This window comes from Melozone crissalis, unplaced genomic scaffold, assembly GCF_028551555.1.
Source record: "Melozone crissalis strain CALT ecotype California unplaced genomic scaffold, PUWL_Pcris_2 ptg000045l_1, whole genome shotgun sequence".
In the NCBI taxonomy this organism is placed as follows: Eukaryota; Metazoa; Chordata; class Aves; order Passeriformes; family Passerellidae; genus Melozone; species Melozone crissalis.
The window spans coordinates 17,634,468-17,641,530 of NW_026535823.1; the positions used below are offsets into that span (position 1 = coordinate 17,634,468).

Genomic DNA, 7,063 nt, shown 5'->3' on the forward strand with positions numbered 1-7,063 from the left:
GGGAAGGGGCTCATCCTGAGCACCACTGTATCCAGCAGATGGTCTCATCATATTTACCAGGTCCATGTCAGTGTCACGGGTAAGACATCTAAAAGAGCAACAGACACTTTAGTCTGCCTTATCCATGGTCTAACCATGCAGGGGAAATCATCAGGAGATAAAACTCAGAAAAATCCTGATCAAATGAATAGAGAGCTTTTGAAACTCCAGTTTGAGAACTGTACATCTTTTTCCAAAATTTATAAGCACAGCAAACAGTTTGAAGAGATATCTGATAGGAAAAGATAACAACAGCCTTTAATTATGTGTAGTGGCCATTCCTTAGGTCTGAGAACACCTGAGATGCCTAACTTTTGACAAGAAGACCATATACAGAGGAGTTTTGGATTTTTTTTAAAACACTAACAAAGAGTAAGGCAAATCACAAGAATCAGACTATTTCTTCTCTTACTGATCACACAATACAAAAAGCAAGACTGTGATGAATAAACACAAATGCTATCCTCACTCACTGCTGGATGCCACACGCTTTCAGCCTTGTTATTTCTTTCTACTTCTTAATCAGAGTTACCTTTAACAAAAAAGGGCCTCCAAAAAGAAAAAATATCTGAGCAACAACCATCTTTCCTCCTCCCTAAGGGTGGCTGTATTTTACACCATGATTGCTTCTCAAGTCTTCAATGTCGCACTTACTTCGGTCTCGGAACAAATCACTTCTGAGGAAAGAGCTCAAGTGGAAAGAAGGAAAATTAGTTTTGAGGCTACATGAACAATATGGTTTTGTATCCTGATTTATACTTGAAGAGGGAGAAGAAGAAAACTAAGGTATTTCTTTTAAACAAGTTAGAACAAACGAGTCCTTGGCGCAGCCATACTCACTTCCCATACTACAGCCTGCCTCCAAGTGTTGGGCAAAAGTGGCATTTTGCTGGCTTGATTTCTAGAAAACAAACTTTCTCCTTCCAAGGATATCTCCTTCAATATTCTGGCAGCTGCTACCATAATGTCTTTTAACTTCTCTTCCTATCCATTTCCTGAAGGGGGACAAGAACCTGTTCTTGCTACCGCCAAAGAGAATAGAAAAACAAATGAAAAGAGTTTCAATTCTTTTAATTAAATAAACTTGTGGTAAGAGAAAGATTGAAGCAGTGTCAGTTAAAATTAATGATGTTGAAATTAGTATTACTGACGGCATTAGGTGCCAACTTGACTTGTGACGCACTTTTCTTTTTCACATGCCAAAGCCAAGATGATTCTCAAGAAGTTAAACACTAGAAATCCTGGCTTTGTTCTTTCCTAAATTTGTTTGTAATCTCTGAGGGGAGAAACTGTTTGGCAAGCAATTGGTACCTATTCTTTGTTATATGGTTAAAAGAAAATTGTACTCAATTTGCTCCAACCAAAAGGTCTTGAGCCAAACCCATCCCCAACACAAGCAAGTCAAAAAATGTAGCTCAAAGTGTTCTCAAGGTTAGAAGCACAGGACAGCCTTGAAACGCTAATTACAACTGCTTTCACAAAACATAATGCTGGTAACTGCTAGAGAACTGCATTTCACAAACACCTTTCTTCATATCTCAGTCTTGTGTGGACCCACAGCAGCTCATCATCACAGCCAAGAATAAAAGCAGATAGATTCCAAGATCAAGCAGCACTAGCGTGACCCCAGAGAGCCTCATGCATGCATGTGGACTCATGAAACCATACATAGGTGGAAAATTAGTCATGGACACAAGTCTTTGCATGGTGAAGTCCACAGACTTTTCATTGCTTGTTAAAAAAACATGCTTAAAACGTCAGTTATGCAAAAGCACAGGCAAGTCTTTACCTAAATGTAAAGTTTCTGGGGAAAAATATTTTCATTTTTCTTAACACAGCAATAGCTTTTTCTTTTTAGCTTGGTTAGGATATAATCTCCCCAGCACCAAGAGACAACAAATAAACAAATAAAACAGAAAGAAAAAAAAAAAACCACAAAAGAAGAACTGTGCAGCCCTATTTCAACGCTAGCAAGAAATGGAAGAATTTAAGTAGCAGAAACTGAAATAACAGGTTTTGTTCTTTCCACTTAATGTTACTGTGCTATTATATGTAATATCTAAGTATAAAAACTGCTAATTGTCTTTCATGATATTTAGGGATCTACAGCAACTTCATGAATTGGAAGACAAAAACTGCTTTTTTGAAAGGAAATGAAAACCTTCAGAGTTCATGATTTCGTAAAATACTTACACTGGAACTCCCTTTTTTTTCTTTTTTTTAATCCAGTTGAGAAACTTGTTTACTGAGTTCCCTTATGCTCCCCCACTTGTGACTCAGGGTATTCTCAGCAAATCAGCCTCCAGCAGCCCCACAGAGATGAAGTGCTGTAAGCCTCAGGACACGTACTCAGCGGTCACAGCGCCCCTGCACCTGTAGCCAAGCTCCCCTCTGGCTCTGAGGGGTGCAGCAGAAGGCACAGGGGGAGGCTGGGCTGAGGTGCTGAGCCAGCACTCTGCCAGCCCTCGGGAACGCAGCACAGGCAGGAGCTGACACAGCCACTGTGCCATCAGAGAACACGGAGAAGGTAAGAAACTCAGCTTGCCTACAGGGCCCGAGTCAAAACCCACTTACTGCCACTGGCTTTAACACACTCTGAACGGGACCTCAATAGACAGAAGAAATGGGAAAACCTAGAGAATTTAAAAGAACCAACTTCAACACAGGAAACTTCCCTTATAAAACTGCACCAAGCCACAACACACATAGCTGCAAGTGCTTTTGACCACAGGGATGGACGTACCCTTTTCTCCACTAGCCTTTATTCTCTTATCCTTTTGTCACTGGCAGGACTTATTGCAAGTCCAGCACAAACAGCATTAGCTTTTTTCCTCCCTATCCAGGCATGTAGTCAAGAAAAGTGTCCATAAACAGGAGGCAGAGCTGTGGTATCTCTGTACCACCACTTATGTATTGCCACACAAGAGACTGAGGCAACAGGCACAAAGGGCTAAGAAAGAACTGGAGTACAAGAGCTACATTTCAGGTGTACAGCTATGTGTTAGTACAATGTTCACTAGTTAATCTTCCCAGGGCAAGCACCCAGGTGCTTTCACTCTCTCTGCATTGTTATTATAGAGGCTGGCTCCTATTAATAATTACCTTCCTCTGACAGCAGCACAAAGTCTTTCTTCATTGCTGGTATTGCTGGTTAGAATTCCTTTTTCAGATCTCAACACACTGGACAGATTACCATGCCCTCAAGGCTGTCAAGACTGGTAGATATATCTCTTGTGCATACCTGGATCTTACAAAACAAATGACAGCTTAACGCTGCTTCCTTCCCTGCACAACATCACACAGCTGTTGTAAAGTTTTAATATTTTGTGTTGAAGTCATCACAATTACAAAAAACAGAATCTATTTAGTATCCCCTGCTATTATGTGCAAGGAAACAGACAGAGCAAACAGACAAGCATTTCTGACACTAAGCAAGGTACAGGCAAAGCACCAAGTGAGTTTACTATAAAGGCAATGCCTGCCTAGAATAGCCACAGAAGCATATTTCTAGGTCAGGACCTTATAAATCAGTTTCAACTAACAATAAAAGGTTTACAGGACATTTGTAACGCACAAAGAATGAATAGGATCCTGGCTCCAAGTAAGGCTTGGTGAATTAATTTAAAGATGGCAATCAAGAGCAAATAACACAACACTAACCTTACCCTAAGTTTGAAGAAAGATGGTTTCCTTTGTCTCCAGGAAGAGGTGAAGGGAAAAAAACAAAACAAAACACCACCACAAAAAACAAGAAACAAGACAGAAATAAAGGAAAAAAAACAAAACAGAGAAAGGGACTTAGCTACCCCATCTGGCATGAGAGTGCTTTTTTGATAGCACAGAGCTGTGGGTTTAAAATCTCAGCCCTGTTCAAGCAAATTTCTCCAATCCTAAAGCCGTCTCTCCCAAACAAGCGGGCATTGTCACTCCCCACCTTCAGTTCTACAGGCAGAAAACACTATCCTTTCCTATCACGGTGAGAGACATAATGCTGAAAAAACACCAGATACTTCCCTGTAGTGTTAGGGGATTGTTTTAAAGCTGTAAGTGGCAAAGCTTACGAGCAGCAGGTACCCCAAAGAGCTCTCTGCACCAGCAGCTAAGTCAACTAAAACATCACTTTCAGCACCACCATTACAGGAAGTACTGCTAAGACTTATCCACCAAACAACACCACCACCACTACCGTCCTCCATTTTCAAGTCTGAGTAACCGATCTCATGGCTCCTACACACTGGGAACATGCAGAGGAGAAAGTGCCACGAGCTGCAGGCGTGCTGGAAACGCAGAGCCTGAATCCCCCCAGTGACGGCCGACCAGCTCCCCTAAAGGATGCTGGGCAAGTCACAAGCCTTCTGCGCCTGAATTCGTATTTGTTTAGGAGCAGTGGCAGCACTTGTGACGGGGAGGGGAATGCAGGTTGCAATACAGGAGCTGCTGTGCCAAGCTCAGGGATCCTAAAGGAGCAGTAGTCGGTATTGCCACGTACTGGGGAGCCGGGGAAGGGAGGAGACGCGCCTCGAAAAAACAGAGATGGTTATCTGACAAGGGCTGGTTCTGCCCTGAAGATGTGCTTTACTGACTGGCTTGGGCCCCTTTAATCTGCGTGCGCTGGAACACGATGCACAGCTGACCCCATCCAAAACCCGCACAGCTGGCGGCCCCCAGAGGGGCCGGATGCAACCCCACTGGCCTCGAAAGGGGCACGCAGTTCCAGCCGCATTCCCCAGCACCACGCCGCACTCCCAGCCCCGCTCTCGCCGCTGGCCCCCCGCTGATGCGGGCCCATCCTGCGTGGATGCGCATCCCGCGGGAGAGCAGCGCGACGAGCGCAGCCGGCCCCGGGGTCCCGCCGAGGCACACCGGGCTGGCAGCAGCACCGGCGAACCGGCCCAGGCCGGTCTGCGCGCAGAAAAAGATAAAGAGGAGCGCGAGGGAAGGCGCGGGGAGGGAGCGGCGGGGGTGCCGGTGAGGATGCCGCCCCCTCCCCGCGGCCCCTCCGCCGCCTGCCCGACCGCCTCTCGCCGGCCCCGCGCATGCCTCACCTCAGGGACGGCTCTGCGGGCTGCGGACCCCGAGAGCCGCCCGGCCGAGCCGAGCCGAGCCGTGCGTGCGGCGGGGGCGCAGAGCTTGTCGGCGGCGGTCAGTCCCACGGAGCTGCCATGCGGGCGGGCAGAGGCGAGGCGGGGCGGGCTCGGCTCCTAGCAGCGTCCTGCAGCGCGCACCCGCATGGCTCGGCGTGCGGACAGCACCGGCTGCCGGCGGCGGCGGGGCCGGCGGGGCGGCGGCCAATGGCTCCCGCGGCGCCGCGCATGTGAGGGCCGGGCCGGGCCGGCCCCGCCCGCTCGCCCCCCGCGCAGCCGCCGCGCTCAGGTGCCGCGGGCCGGGACCACCGGGGCTGAGTGGGGGCGCTGGAAATGTTCGCCGTGCGTAGGTAAATGGAACATAGTGCGTGAGCCAAATAAAGCAGCGACAAGTTCACATTGCGTGGCTTCATTATTAAAATATTATCATGGGGAAGGAGGGAAGTTATTTCATTTGTCTGTCTTAAGCCGTTGAGGGAACCAAAAAGTCGAAGGCAGCTTTAGCTGGGGCGGGGGCGGCACCGCTGGGATCGCACGGACGGATTCCTCCACGGCGGCTCCAGAGGCTGAACACAGGACACCGAGGAAGAAGCCGAACTGATCCCGATCCTCACCCAAAATCCGCTAGAACATTTTTTTCCTCCTTTAACTGAAAAGTCACCTAAATCCTTAAATATTTCTTAAACACTGAACTGACACGTGACCAGACATGCGGGTCTTTTTAACTAGATGTAATCTCTTGCCTTTGAAAGTATATTGGTCTTGATGAAGAATGGAATTAAAAATAAAAACAAAAAAAAGAGCTTATCTTTTCCATATTTTATTTCCTCCCCGTGTTTTCAAGAACTGGAGGAGATGGGAAGTGATTTTTGGTGCTCGTTCAGAATAGCTTTATGGCTATTAAAGATTGAGAATTTCCCCGTTACATTTTTAGATGCATTTTTAATCAGACCTTCTGGTCTAAATGACTGTATGACGTATCTAAGGTTACAAATGAAAGCACTTCTTAGCAACAATTCACTCTGAGACCAGGAAAAATCAGGCCAGCTTGTCCTGCTCTCAGCTGTTCAGCACTATTTTCATACCAGTTTTCATCTGGTGGGGAATTTTAGCAGAGCTCAGATTTAGTCTAATGAGCTAATGAGTCAATTATTTTAAGCTTTGATTTTTAATACCTTCATTTGGCCTTTTAGATATTTTCTTCCCTGAGATCATCATCACTTGTGTTATTTTTGGCCAATATTTTAGACCTCACTGTTTTCTCAAGAAGGTGATTTTATTATCTATTTACTTATTTCTGCTCTGACCCAGTGGCCAAGGCACACAGGGTGTGTAATACTGGGGCTCCACAGAGAGGGAGGGTTAATAGAGATAAAAGCCGTCCAATCTGGTAAACATCAAGGCAAGTGAAAACAGATAATAACAAGAGCCGCTGGCTGGGAAATCCTGACTCGAAGGCAGCTGGCAGAGAAATCCAAGCGGAAGAAAAAAGGATTTTTTCAGATGCCAGAGCTGGTCAGAGCTGGCTGAATCCACATTCACTTAGCAATCAAGATACTTTGCCAAGCTGAGGCACACCAGCAAAACAAACAAATGGCTCTGGGGACCTGAGAGAGAAGACACCTGGAACTGGGCAGATCCGGATCCAATTAAGATTCCCTTTCCCACAGGGCAAACACGAATGTGAAGGACTCGCCTCCTACAGAACATATGCTGAGTTGTTTGGTTTTTGTTTTGGTTTGGATTTTTTTTTCACTTGTTTTGGTATGTATTTAAAGGCAACGCAAATGAGTTTTAATTTAAACCTCTCTACACCCTCTCTTTCAAGCTTTTCTAGTAGAGACCTCTCCCACTGTTTCAGGTTTGGTCTTCCCCAGGCTCAAGTTTGAGTACTTTTGGGCAGCTCTTTCTACCTTGCTGTTTCTGGCTCTGACCACCTA

At 46.2% G+C, this 7,063-nt stretch overlaps 1 protein-coding gene across 1 annotated transcript in view; it reads right to left on the bottom strand.

Annotated features, from left to right (window-relative positions):
* The window catches only part of LRRC8D (leucine rich repeat containing 8 VRAC subunit D), a 50,582-nt gene extending 45,324 nt beyond the window's left edge, over positions 1-5,258 (bottom strand). Inside the window, exon 1 of the mRNA XM_054286306.1 lies at positions 5,085-5,258. The gene's annotated coding sequence lies outside the window, so the exon portion shown is untranslated. The remainder of the gene's footprint in view (positions 1-5,084) is intronic.
* Positions 5,259-7,063: the final 1,805 nt, after the last annotated feature.